Consider the following 15,478-nt stretch of genomic DNA (forward strand, 5'->3'; position numbering starts at 1 on the left):
AAAATATTAATTTTTATTGAGCCCCTCCTATGTAATAGGTACTGTCTTAAGTGCTGAGGATATGTAATTAAGAAAGCAGGTAGGAGCCCTGCTCTTTTGGAGCCTCTGTTTGAAGTAGGAGAAGCAAGCAAACGTAAAAGAACATGACTTCAGACAGTGGTAAGTATTGTAAAGAAATAAATAGGCTAATGTGAAAGCAGGTAGGTGAGGGATAAGCTTCAGAAATGTGGATAGAGCAAGGACAGTGGCAAAAGGTGATGTCAGAAAAATGGCAGGGACAGATTCCATATGCATTTACATGTTAGTCCATATGCAATGAGAAGATACTGTAAGATTTTAAACATGGTCTGATGAACATCATTAAAAAGATCATATTGATGTTGCTATCTGGTCACAGCAGTACAACAGGGGAAAGTTTGATGATTTCCCCAAAAGAAGCTAAATAGAACCTTACAAAGCCATTAGTGAAAAACCATCTTATATAGGACATTGTCTCGGTTTTTGAAGGTTAAGGCTTAGCATTCTTGTTCTTTAAAAGCAACTTTTGGGATAGAAATTATAAACCTTTTTTGAATGCTTTGAGTGCTCAAATCTATTACATGGTATATCATTTAATCCCTTTCATGATTCTTAAATATCCATTTCAGTACACAAAACATTTGTTGTTTTGGGTGTCAGACAAAAGGTATTAGGAGTATAAAAATAAACAAGGCTTTGCTTTCAAAGAACTCACAGTCTAATGGAGAAGACAGATACATAAAGAGATAATACCAATATTTTACAATAAGCAATTGTAAAAAATATATAGGAGCACAAATGAAGGATTCATTGGTCTTTTCTTGGAGGAAGTGATGCCACAAATAATGAAAATAAAGCAAAGAACTGAAAGTGAGCAACAATTGGCCAAACAAAGAAAAGAGAGACATATGGTCCAGATAGAGGTAAGAGCCTAACAAATCTATCATGGTGCATATGAGCTGATTATTAGTAGATTTGGTATTCTAGAGATAAAGTTGGTGGTAGAAGAGCTGAGAATGAAAGAGAGACCTGGACAAAGAGGTCTTTGTATGCCCAGCCAAGGCTTCTGACTGCTCTGTAGGCAGTGGGGATCTACTGAGGAGTAGTAGGTATAAAATGAATGTGCATTTCAGACAGATGTATTAGTCAGAATTCTTACATTGCAAACAAATGAAATAGACCCAAACTAAAAAATGCAAACATAAAAAAATGAAATAGACCCAAATTAATTGGAAAGACCTTACAAGCCTACACAATTTAAGGAAAAGCAGAAGAACCAAGCCTTGGGAAGGATAATTTCACAGCAATCCCAAGACCATGGTGGCAGGATGGTAGTACGCATCCTACTCAGGAATGAACCAGTTACAAGTGTATTTAAAAATACCCTTTATATAATCATGTTTATATAATTTAAAGTATCAAATAGCAAAACAAAAAGATATTACAATAATTAGAAAAAGTTGTAAATCTCCTACCCTCACCCCTCCACTCTCTGATTCCTACTCCAAAGAAGCACTATTAACCATTATCATTATTTTTCTTTCTGAAATTTATCTCTATATTACTAAAATTTTTAAAAATTCTTATACTGCTAATCAAAAATAAATTTAAAGGACATCATCAACATGGCAACGTAAGATATGCCCTGGAAAAAACCCTCTCAGAATCAACTAATAGAAGCACCACTCACTGACTTGGAGCTCTATAGCACAACAGATACTGGAGGAGGACTCCACAAATAGTGACTCAAAGAAAAAGAGAAAAAATACACCAAAGCCAGGTAGGAGATTAATATTCCAAACCCATTAGACCCTCTCACTTGGTCTTGTGCACCTTAAGAGTTGCAAAGAGACAGCACAGTCCAGGCAACTCCTGTCACAGATGCAGACTCAGAGCCACTCACAACAGTGAGTTATAACCCCATGCATACCCAGGACCCAAATCTGCAGGGACCTAAAGGGGAACACAAGCAGCTGATAAAATACTGCATTCAATAGGGCCCCCAGGACATAAAAAGATACCATGGCAGAACTGTTGGAAAGAAACGTACATACTCAGTTTAGTCTCTCTTTATTGGATTGCCTAAATGAAAAATGAACCTTTCTGGATTGACCACATCTGGCAGCCTGGGGCAGGATACCCTAACAGAGAAGAAATCAGAGGCAGAAAAGCCTTAGGAAAAAAATGGGGAAGGGATGAACTAATATAAGACAAGATGGGTCCCAGATCTGAAACAAGCAATGAAAAGAGGACATTGAGTGAAGAAGAGAAGTTGAACAATCATAGGAGCTGGGGAGAAAATTCTACATAAAAACATTAGAGATCAGCTAACAGGGAGGTGAAGATGGTCAACCACCACACCAGAGAACTGAGAGAATCTGCAGCTATAAGGAGGAAAATTCCATCCATCATCCATGTGGAATCTAAGTCCCCTCTTGCTTTAGAGGTGGAGTGGACCTCACCATCCCAGGGTCCTCAGGATGGAGGAATAAAATATGGATTAGAGTGGACTTACTGGCACTCTACTATAGAATTATTGTGACTCTAGCAATGGAAGAAATTATATCATTGATGTAGAGACAGTGGCCACAGGAGTTGCTAAAGACAGGCAGAGGGAAAAAGAGGTGTGATATTGGGCACTTTCAGGACTTGGAGTTGTCCTGAATGATAATGCAGGGACAGATGCAGGACATTATATATCCTACCATAGCCCACTGAATGGACTGGGAGAAAATGTAAACTGCAACATAAACTATAATCCATGCTACGTAGCAATGCTCCAAAATGTACTTATCAAATGCAACGAATGTACCACACTAATCAAAGAAGTTGTAGATGTAAGAGGAATGGGGAGTGTGGGAGTGGAGTATATGGGAACCTCTTACATTTTTAAATTAACATTTTGTGTGATCTATGCATCTTTTTAAAAAAAGATAATTATAAAAACAAAGAGAACTGGAAGATAGGACAATCAAAATCATACATTTGGAAGAATGGATATAGAAAAGAAAAAGAAAAATTTGAGTGGTGTCTCAGTGGCTTGAATCACAGCATGAAGCTTACAAACATCTGCATGAGAAGAAGAGAAGGAAAACAGGACTAAAAGAATATGTGAGGGAAAAATGACCCCAAACTTCCCAACTTTTATAAAATACATAAATATATATGTCCAAGCAGCACAATGTACTCCAAACAGAATAATTACTAACAGGCCTACTCCAAGATACATACTAATTAGAATGTCAAATGCCAAAGATAAGGAGAGAATTCTGAAAGCAGCAAGAGAAAGGGGATTTGTCTCATACAAGAAATCCTCGATAAGACTAAGTGCTGATTTTTAATCAGAAACCATGGAAGCAAGAAGTCAGTGGTATGATATATTTAAGGTGCTGAAAGAAATAACTCTAGCCAAAAATTCATTATCTGACAAAACTGTCCTGCAAAAATGAGGGGCAAATTAAAATATTCACAGATAAACACTAACTGAGAGAGTTTGCCAGCAAAAGTTCTTCCATGTAAGAACCACCAAAGGCAGTTCTTCAGGTTGAAAGGAAAAGACAGGAGAGAGTGGCTTACAGCAGTGTGAAGAAGTGAAGATATTAAGTAAAGGTAACTAAAGGGTAAATGCAAAATCCAATAGTACCTATCCTCAACATATAACTCTACTCTATGAAATTGTAATCAAGTGGGATTTATCCCATGTATGCAAGGATGGTTCAAAAAGGAAAATCAATTATTGTAATACATCACTTTAACAAAATAAAGGGGGAAAATGATCATCTCATTTGATGCAGAAAAAGCATTTGACAAAATCCAGCATACTTTCTTGATAAAAACACTTCAACATGATAAAGGGAATATATGAATAGCCCACTTCTAACATCTTACCTAATGGTGAAAGACGGAAAGCTTTCCTGTAAGATTTGGAACAAGACACAGATGCCTAGTGTGACCAGTTATTCATTGTACCATCAGTTTTAACTAGAGCAATTAGGCAAGAAAAAGAAACAAAAGGCATCCAAATTGGAAAGGAAGAAGTAAAACTGTCATTTGCAGATGATGTGATCCTATATATAGAAAGTCCCCCAAAATCTGCAACAAATATTGTAGAGCTAATAAACAAGTTTAGCAAAGTGGCAGGATGCAAGATCAACAGAGAAAAATCAGTAGTATTTCTATACACTAGTAATGAGCAATCTGAGGAGGATATTAAAAGAATTCATTTAAAATAGAAACAAAAAGAATCAATTATCTAGGAATACATTTAACCAAGGATATAATAAAGAACTTACACACAGAAAACTGCAAAACACTGCTAAAGGAAATTAAAGAAGACCCAGTAAATAAAAGGATAATCCATATCGTGGATTGGAAGACTAAATATCATGAAGATGTCAATTCTACCTAAATTGATTTATAGATTGAAAGTATTCCCAACAAAATTCCAAGAGACTACTTTGCAGAAATGGAAAAGTCAATTATCAATTTATTTGGAAGGGGAAGGGTAATAGGCAAAACCACCTTGAAAAAGAAGAATGAAGTTGGAGAACTCACACTTGCCAGTTTTAAAGTATATTACAAAGTTACGGTGGTCAAAACAGCATGGTACTAACATAAGGATAGCTGTTATTATATTGACCAATGAAATCAAGGTAAGAGTTCAGAAAAAACCCTTTTATCTATGACCAATTAAAATTTTTATTCTCCCCCCTTCGGCTTTTTGCTTGCTGTCTGCTTTCTGTGTCCATTTGCTGTGCATTCTTCTGTGTCTGTATTTCTTTAATTTAATTTATTTATTTCCTCCCCCTGCCTTGCAACTTGCTTGCTGTCTGCTCTCTGTGTGCAAGCACGTTCTTCTGCATTTTTGCTTGTCTCCCTTTCTTGTTGCATCGCCTTGCTGAGCCAGCTCTCTGTGGTGCTTGCAGAGCTTGGTGCCTGGGTCAGCGGCTTTCTGCAGTATGCAGGCAAGCCTGCCTTCACAAGGAGGTCCTGGGATGTGAACCGAGGGCCCCCCATATGGTAGACGGGAGCTCAACTGATTGAGCCACAGCTGCTTCCCTATGACCAATTAATTTTTGACAAGCCTGCCAAGTCCACTCTACTGGGAAACTATAATCTCTCAACAAACAATGCTGGAAGAACTGGACAGATATATGAAAAAGAATGAAAGAACACTGCTATCTCACACCATATACAGAAATTAGCTAAATATGGATCAAAGACCTAAATTTAACCCAGGACTAGAAAATTCCTAGAAGAAAACTTGGAGAAACACCATCAGGATCTTGTGGTAGGGAAAGGTTTCTTGGACTTCACACGCAAAGTACAAGCAACAAAAGAAAAAATAGGTAAATGGGACCTCCTCAAACTTAAACACTTTCGTGTGTCAAAGGACTTTGTCAAGAAAGTGAAAAGACAGCCTATGCAATGGAAGAAAATATTTGGAAACCACATATATGGTAAGGGTTTAATATCCAGAGTTTTATAAGGAAATCCTGTAACTCAACAATAAAAAATATAAACAACCCAATTAAAAATGAGCAAAGACAAATAGGATATACAAATGGCTTAAAAGCAAATGAAAAGATGCTCAATATCACTGTTGAAAATAGTACAAGTACGAAAAAATGCTATCATCAATTGTAAAAAATGTTCCACACCAATACAAGGTGTTGGTGGTGGTATGGTGTGTAAGAATAGTATATTTTAGGTATGACTGGTAAATTAACAATTTCTCTAATTATAAAAAAGAAATAAAAAATTTCCATTTATAGTAACAACTAAAAACAAATAGCTAGTAATAAATTTAACCAAGTATGTACAGGAATTACACATGGAAAACTACAAAATTTTGCTAAAAGAAATCAAGGAACATTTAAAAAATGGAAGGGTATTCCATGCTTATGGATTTTAAGCAAAATATTGTTAAGATGTCAGTTCCACCCAAAGTGATTTACAGATTCATTGCAATCCCAGTAAAATTCAATCATCAAATTTTCAGAAATGGAAAAGCCAATCATCAAATTTATTTGGAAGGGTAAGGGGCTCCAAATAACCAAAACCACCTTGAAAAAGAAGTATGAGGTTGGAAGACTCACACTTCCTGACTTCAAAACTTATTACAAAGCTACAGTGGTCAAAACAGCAAGGTACTGGTAAAAAGATAGGCATATAGACAAATGGCATAGAATTGAGAGTTCAGAAATAGACCCTTACATCTATGACCAATGAAGTTTGACAAGGCTGCCAAGTCCACTCAATTGGGAAGAAGTGCTGGGAGAACTAGATATCCATAGGCAAAGGATTGAAAGAGGACCCCTATCTCACACCATATACAAAAATTAACTAAATATAGATCAAAGACTTAAATATAAGAACCAGGACTAGAATAGAAAATTCTAGAAGAAAACTTACAGAAGCATCTTCAAGATTTTGTGGTAGCAATGGTTTCTTACACTTTATACCAAAAGTACAAGCAACGAAAGAAAGAAAAAATATATAGATAAATGGGACCTAATCAAAATAAAAAATTTTGTGCACCAAATTATTTTATCATGGAAGTGGAAAGACAACATACTCAATGGGAGAAATAAGGGGGTTAATATCCAAAATATATAAAGAAATCCTTCCACTTCAATAATAAAAATACAAAAACCCAATAAAAATGGGCAAAAGCCTTGAATAGACATTTCTCCAAAGAGTATATACAAATGGCTGAATACAACATGAAAAGATGCTCAACATCATTGGCTAGTAAGGAAATGCAAATTGAAACCACAATTAGATACCATTTCACACCTTCTAGAATGGCTACTTTTTTTTTTTTTTTTTTTCAGGTACTGGGGCCTGTGGATTGAACCCAGGACCTCATATGCTGGAAGCCAGTGCTCAACCGCTGAACCATATTGGTTCCCCTGAGTTGGTTTCTTCATCTGATTGCCTGTTTGTTTTTGTTTTCTTAGCAGGAACCAGGAACCAAACCTGGAATCTTCCATGTGGGAAGCAGGCACTCAAATGTTTGAGCCACATCTGCTCCCCAGCTACTATTTTTTTAAAAAGCAGAAAATTACTAGTGTTAGAGAAGATGTGGTTAAATAGGAACATTCATCCTTTGCTGGTGGGAATGCAAAATAGTGTAGCTACTGTGGTAAACAGTTTGGCAGTTCCTCAGAAAGTTAGGTAGAGAATTACCATTTGACTTGGCAATCCTACTTCTAGGTATAAAACCAAAAGAATTGAGAGTGGGGATTCAAGCAGACATTTGCACACAAATATTCATAGTGGCATTACTCAAACAATTGCCAAATGATGGAAGCAACCCAAGTTTCCATCAACTGATGAATGGATAAACAAAATGTGGTGTATACATATGATAGGATATTGTTCAGCATTAAAAAGGAATGAAGTTCTGATTCATGCAATAGCATGGGTGATCCTTTAAGACATCATATTGAGTGGAATAAACCAGATACCAAAGGACAATTGTATGATCTCACTGACACGAAATAATTAGAATAAGCAAACAGTCAGAATTTGGAACATAGTTACCAGGGGTTGGGTTGGGTGTAGGGCATGGGGAGTTAATACTTAAATTGTACAGAGTTTCTAGTTGGGTAGATTGTAAAATTTTGGTAATGGATGATGGGGATGGTGCACAACATTGTGAAGGTCATTGACAGCACTGAATTATATATGTAAATGTGGTTAAAAGGGGGAAATTTTAGGGCATATATATGTTACTAGAATAAAAATTAAAAACAAAAACACAGGAGGTGGACATGGCCCAGTGGTTAGGGCGTCCATCTATCACATGGGAGGTCCACAGTTCAAACCCGGGGTCACCTTGACCCATGTGGAGCTGACCCATGTGCAGTGCTGATGTGTGCAAGGAGTGCCGTGCCACGCAGGGGAACCCCACACGCAAGGAGTGTGACCCGTAAGAAGAGTCGCCCGGCGTGAAAGAAAGTGCAGTCTGCCCAAGAATGGCGCTGCACACACAGAGAGCTGACACAACAAGGTGACGCAACCAAAAGAAATACAGATTCCCATGCTGCTGACAACAACAGAAGCGGACAAAGAAGAATATGCAGCAAATAGACACAGAGAACAGACAACTGGGGTGGGGAGAGTGGGGGATAGATAAAATAAAATAAATAAATCTTAAAAAAAGAAATTATTTTAAAAAAAACAAAAGCACAGGATTGTACAACACAGTGAACATTATTATAAATGATGGACTGTAATTAATGGTATAATTATAAAAATGTTCTTTCATGAATTATAACAAATACACCACACTTATGAAGGGGTGTTAATAAAAGGGCAGTATATGGGGATTCTGTATTTTATTTATTTTAATATTTCTGTAAACCTACAACCTCTTTAATAAAAAAATTAATAAAATTATGTAAATAAAATGAGATCATATTGTCTGCCAGGTGGAGAATAAGTTGGGGGTGGTGGTAGAAATGGACACAGGGAGATGAGTTAGGCATATCACTACAGAAATGACTTTGTCTTGCTTCTTTGGATCTGAATAACTCAAACAAATGCCTTATTTGCCAGTACCTTACATTATTTATTCTGAATATAAACATAACATGGCTTTGAGGGAACAAAATATTTATTTACCATAAATCACAGAAATTAGGGCTGTATTCAAATACAGTTATAATGTAGGCAAAGCATGAATACATTTTTTAGGGTTGAAAGAAATCCCCAGGAAAAGATGGTTAGAATGTATGGGTTTGCTTATGTTTCTGTCTTGTGTTTACTAGCAGAAATGTAGGCTCAGTCACAGTTTTCATTTATTAACTGAGTAAATTTCATAAGAAAAATGAAAACAAGCCTCTAATACATATTATTAAATAAGTTTATAATCATATCTATATATGTACATGACAGATATATGTATATATGCATATACACATCCGAATACAGTATATATATATATTATTTTCATAGTCTGCACCTTTGCCTGAATACATTCCTGAATTTTGGATCTCTAAGCACTGTTAATCACTTATGCCTTGGAACTCAGCACTGATTTTGATGACCGTTGAAATGAATAAACCATCTGCTACAAAAGTGGTATCTGAGTGACTAAGAATAGAAAAAAGATCTGTGGACCTAGGTTAGCTATTTCCTTAATCTGTAACCCTAGACTTTTTCTTCTGAAGGCCTGAATATTTTACACTGAAAAATGTTTTTGAACAAAATCCAGAATATGGGAAATTCTACAGGACAAATCACCAAGTTTCTTCAACAAATAAATCACAAGGAAAATAAAAAAAGAGAGAACAAAGGGGAACCTGTAATTTAGAAGGGATATTAGATATATGACAACTAAATGCATTGCATGAACCATATTTCACATCCTGATTTAAACAAACCTACTGTAAAAAATTGATTTATGGGATAATTGAAAAGACTAAAGACTGACTAGAGGTTTGATGATATTAAAAGGACTTGTTTTTCACTGTTTCTGGATTTGTTAATGAATTTTAGTTACATATTTTTAAATGATTCTTTTAGAGATACTGAAATATTTTTGCATGAGATGATATGATGACTGAGATTTGTTTCATAATAATTGAATGGAAGGAGGTGAAGGTATAGATGAAACAAGAGTGGCTCTTAGTTGATGTTTATTAAAGCTGAAGGTTGGAGGTGGGCAAGTGTCTCTCTATTTTATTTGCCAGTAATATACATTATTTATTATATATTATACTTAAATTTTTTCTATAATAAAAGGTTAAAAATGTTTTCTTCATATACAGTATATCTGAATATTCTTCAGGGTTTCTGGAAAATAATTGAAAATGTTACATTCTATCACCTATTTTATTGTAGGGCATTCTATATTAAGACTAAAGTAGAATTAAGAGGGCATTATTCTTTATCTGATTCTTTATGCTCAGTTAATTACAACGTACATATCATTTCAATATACAACTTTGTGATGGGTGTGCATTATAATTATATTATTTAAATTAACACATGTATTCAGATGGCTCTTGCTCCCCAAATCATATACTTTTTGTCTCACCTCAGATTCCAGTCCTGGAGGCTTCCTCTCTCTTTGAGCTGACAAGATCTCGCTTCAAGTGTGCTCTGGTGCTTCTCTGGTACCTCAGGATGGGATGCCAGCATGGTGCTATTTGGCAAGCTTCCATGTACAGATGACCCTCAAACAATGACAGATGAGAGACCACTATGAACACTTCTCCTTTGGGTTTGGGTGGAAAATTTTGAGATATTCTATATGCTCTTCAGAAGATCTTGAAGAAGTCAAACATCCTGTTTTCCCACAGAAGTGACCAGCTTCATAGTACACCTTTGTTTTGGGTTTTCCACTTTCCCTAGTTTTCACTCTTGCTCCCTAGGATAGTCTCCTAAATAAATTACCTTACACAAGTTCTTATTCAACACTCTGCTTTCAGGGGGGATGTAGACAATTTTAGAAAGTACCATTACACTTGAAGTACATACCCTTGATACTAATTTCTCACAGATGATGTTATGAATTCTAAAAATTAAGCTAAGATACTAGGGTTTATTGGCAATCATTTGTATTTGTACATCTTTTTTAAAATAAAATAAGTATCCATTTACATTTTCAGATAATTGTATTCAGTCCAGTGTTTCCCACATCTGAATGCCCATTACAATGACCTAAATTGCTCTCAAAGAGCACAAATTCTCTCTGGAAATGGTGCCCAAGAATTTATAAATACTTTTTTTTTTAAAGTCATCCAGGTCATTTGGATATTCAGCCAAGTTTAAAATCTAGATGGCTTGTTAAACTAAGCAATAGCATCTCCTGGAGTTTGTAGAAACAATTCCCTTACCTTAAGGTCAGATGAAAAATAAGCCATTTTTTTCTGTGATGGCTTAGGTATTAAGCATACTGATTCCACTATGTCTCCTGTACTTATAAGATTCTTCTTTATAGCTACTTTAAACCTTTTTTATAATGGTTTAAGATTTTCCTTCTGCTCTACCCTGCAGGAAGATGGAAAACAGCTTGGGTATTTGGCCCTGCAGTATGGAGCTTATATGTTCTTAAATCTTTGGGCATTTTTCTAGGAAGAAAAGTCCCACTTTCTTTTATTTTTCCCTTTAGGACATATTTTCAGACTCTTTATATTATCTGAATAGGTCCATATTCTCTGTATCAGTTCATATACTTTGAGTCCAGTTTTCAAACCCTAAAGAAGTCTGAACAGTACTTTGAAAAACATTCTTCAAGTAACATTTCAGAGTTGAGATAAAAGACATGAATAGAAATAGTCTTATACCTTGACATTGAACAATACCATCCTCTTTGGCCAGGCTCATCAAAGGGTAATTAAGGCATCTAGAGTCTTGTCTTTGCTCTGTGAGATGCTGTTAAGGGAGTATCAGAATCACCCAGGAGCCTGTTACCACACAGATTGTTGGAACCCACCCTCAGAATCCTGATGTAGTAGGTCTAGACTGGGGCCTGAGAATTTGCATTTCTAATGCGTCCCCAGATGATGCTGGTGCTGCTGATCCAGGAACCAAACCCAAGAACGCCTGGCCTAGAGAGATAATTGACTTCATGGACATATTGGCTTCTCAGGAACAGGAAGGGATCTTAGAGATCTAATAGTCTAATGCTTTATTTTACAGATGTGGCAACTGAGGTTTAGGGAAGTCAAATAACATTGCTGAAGGTCATGGAGCAGAACTGAGAAGATCTCTACTCCCATCTCAGAGTTTGCTGATATTACATTACTGTGTCCAGCCAATCTCTATGACTGTGACCTCCATGGTCCCAATAAAATTTGAAGTTTAGGAACATTTCAGATAACTAAAACTTAGCTCTTTCACTTCCCAAATAATATTTTAACCATTTTACTTAAAAATATTTCCAATTATATTTAATTCTTCTGGGTCTCAAGCAAAATATCCTGGGCATACTTGAATCCATTTTTTTTTTTTGATTGATGGGTCATTATTATTTACACTTACATTTATTGAGTACCAGGAAATGGAGAAAAAGTAGAGAACAAAACTGTAAGAAATCGATTAAAATCCCTGTCTTATGATGTTTACATTCTAGTGGGGTTGGTTGAAAACAAATGTGATAAATTATAAAATATATGGTAGATTGGAGAATGAGAAGTGCCAAGGAGGAAAATAAAGCAGAGGTGGGGGGACTGCACTTTTAGATATGTCAGCCAAGAAAGGCTTCAATGAGAAGCTGCATTTGTGTAAAGTCCTGAAGGCAGTAAGGAGGTAAACCACAGATGGTGGGTGGAAAAGAATTCTGAAAGAGGGACCAACAAGCAAAACATCCCTGAGATAGGAACATGCCTATCCTGTTTGAAGAACACAGGAGATTCATGTGACTGGAGCAAGTGGGAAGGGGAGAGTGACAATATAGGATACATTTACAAAGATAATGAAGAGCCAACTTCCATAGCGTCATTGTAAGGACTTGAGCTTTTATTCTGAATGAAATGAGCAGAGAAGTGAGATGATCTGATTTTGTCCTAAAAGAGTTGTTTTAACTGTTGTATTGAGAATAGAATAGCAGGAAGTGGTGAAAAATGGTCACATTCTAGACTTATTTTGAGGATGGAGGCAAAAAAAAATTGCTGATGGTTTTGATGGGGATTTTTGCTTGAGCAACTAGAAGAATGGAGTTTACATTTACTAAGTTGGGCCAGACTGTAGGAAAATCAGGTTTAATAGAGGCAGAATGGATATCTGGAGCTCATTTTTGGACTTGTTAAGGTGCCGATTAAATGCTGAAGGGAAGCTATAAAAAGGCAGTTGAGAACAAAATATATTAGTAAAGCCCTTGAGTCTAGCTTGGTCATTTTGAGCAACAGCATTTTTAAACTATGTCCTTTCATTGGGGTTGTAACTTCATTTACAACCCCATAGAGAGGACCTTGATTCTTTAGGCCTAGAGCACCTATGTTTTTCTTTGATAATGTTTCTCAGTTGGTTGACCATGTCTTATTCTATTCCTCCATCATCAACCTAAGGTTTTACTTGGTACCTAGAACAGAAGGCCACAGTGAAGATGGCATAGACCGGCCAAGAGGAACTATATCACAGGGGTCTAGGAGAAGCTGGTTAAGGTGACCAAGCTAGACTCGAAAGCTTTAGGGGACTTTTTGGGGATGAAGAGAACCTTAAAGATAATTTTTTTGGTGGGGGGTGGGACACAAGAGTACAAGGATGTCAAATCTAAAAGAAAACTTGTGCTCATGGCAAACAGTGGAAAACTCTGCCCATGAGATCAATTAGTACAGTAAGATCCTTTAGTTAATTGCCTTTCAAATAAGAAACACAAACCCTGAGATATATGACTGAGGGTGACAAACCCCATGCCTCAGCTTTTTCTACAAGGGAGCAGAGAAAGAGTCAAATTGTTAGAGCAGGGACCAACAAGTTGAGGGTGGGGCAAACATTCCAATCCCCCAGATCTAACCCCAGTGTGGCAGCCTTTGTAAAGGGCAATATTCTTAGGAAAGACTTGAAAGTGAGTAGAGAATCAGAAAAATTGAAGGAGTCCTCTTTAGTTGGGGAAGGAATTCAATACAAGTGAGGAATTTGGGAGATGGAGATTGACTCCAAGACAAAGGATGTAAGAAATATGCTTAGTGTCCAGCTTACTTATATATCTTAAAAGAGCTTGGGGAGAATATAACATTTACCCTAAGGTGTCCTTTTGCCTGTTGAAGATACCCTTGAGAGATACCCATCTCTGCACAGATATTCTGGCTCTTGGGCTAGGTACACTGAAAGAGAGAGACCTTTTTTAAATAGGGGTTTGGATATTTTATGGAAGAAAAAGGTCATGGCTCAGCAGATAGCCTACTAGTCCCTTTCAGGTACGGTTCACCTATTAGGTTTCTGAGGTATGAGCTCTACCTCAAGATTTACATGTTAGGAAAGAAGTAAAATGAGATACTTTTTTTCTTTCCTTTGCTTTGTTATATTGGCATCCTAAAACAGAAGGCAGAAACTTGAAGAAAGATCAGGGAAGGAAAATGGAAATTTTCTATCAAAGAAATCAGATGCGTGAGCTCCGTCATAAAAGAAGTGTAGGAAGTGATATGAAGTTGGTTGTGTTGAGGTCTTTGGATGAGAAAAAAATGGACACCCTTGTTACAGTAACTTGGAGAGTATCAGGTTGAAAATTCCCTCTCCACAGAAACCAAAAAAAATGGTGCCCTGTCTTTTCTTTTTTTTTTGTCTTTCCATCAATTATTAAAACACTTTTTAAAAATGAGAATCATTTTCTCTATTTGAGATAAATTGCTGTAATTAGCCTCTACATTTAAGGGTTAGCAACAAATCTGGGATACATACTGGAATTGAACAAAAACCATCATTATGGACATTTCCAACTCTCTTAGCATCTGTTGTATTGCTTTTAAGTATCATCTGTCTCAAGATTTCCACTTCCAACTAAGGTTTAATAATAGAGAGTAGATTTATCTTCCCACATGAAGCAAGCAAGACAATGAAACAATGATTTTCAAGACACTGGACATTAGGATCATAGAACAATGAGAGACGGGAAATGAATGAAGGGAGCCCATTCACAATTACCCCAACTTTACTCTTTTATTGTTTTCAGGGCATAACCCAAGGAGAGAGAATCTAGATAGAGCCCAGAGACTCCCTGAGTTGAGGAGACAGAGAGGAAAGCCCAGGGAAACTGAGATAACAATGGTTTACAAGGCAGGAAACCAGGTATACACACACAGTTTCATAGAAAAAGAACTCCAGAGATCTGCAAAGGGTCTCCTTGAATATTTAATAGAGCACTGACAGTACATGCATGTAAGGAAACTACCTGAGGCCAGGGGAAAAGAATACCTGAGTTTAGAGGAAATAAATCTGACTTTCACATAGGACCAGGAAGAGGGTCTGTTATTATCAGTCACTAGAAAAGTTCATAATTCATAGTGAATTGAGTAGAGTATTCATAAGGGTGTTGACTTGGTAGTGTGGAATAATTAGCCCTGGATGAAGTAATATTCTGGGCCCATATAATAATATCTTAAAAGTGGTACTGAAAAGATCAAACTGATTTCTAAATAACTTAACTTTATCCTAGAAAAAAGTTTAAAAATATTTATAGGAACCTATGGTGGTTTGGCGGTTTGGAGCAGTATGTACTGTAGAAAAACATGTTCTTAAATTTAATTCATGCCTGTGTTTGTGAACCCATTATAAGGAGGCTCTTTAGATGAGGTTTACTTCTGTTAAAATGTGGCCCAATCATCAGGGAGTTCTCCAGGGCATATATCCAGGGTACATAAAAATGTTTGGATATTTTCATAGTGGTTACAATTAAAAACAACAACTGGGGGAGTGCTGAGTTCCTAGCCAGGGGAGTTCTATCACAGTCCCCAATGGAACAGCAAGAATCCCCCAAGTGCAACGGCAAAGACCAAAAAAGAAGGAA

General features: G+C 36.5%; 1 long non-coding RNA gene across 1 annotated transcript in view; it reads right to left on the reverse strand.

Moving 5' to 3' along the window:
* LOC111765520 (uncharacterized) overlaps positions 1–10,205 on the reverse strand; it is a 62,387-nt gene extending 52,182 nt beyond the window's left edge. Inside the window, exon 1 of the long non-coding RNA XR_002797833.3 lies at positions 10,067–10,205. This is a non-coding gene — a long non-coding RNA (uncharacterized lncRNA). The remainder of the gene's footprint in view (positions 1–10,066) is intronic.
* Between the last annotated feature and the right edge of the window lie 5,273 nt (positions 10,206–15,478).

Source organism: Dasypus novemcinctus, chromosome 13, assembly GCF_030445035.2.
Source record: "Dasypus novemcinctus isolate mDasNov1 chromosome 13, mDasNov1.1.hap2, whole genome shotgun sequence".
Taxonomy (NCBI): Eukaryota; Metazoa; Chordata; class Mammalia; order Cingulata; family Dasypodidae; genus Dasypus; species Dasypus novemcinctus.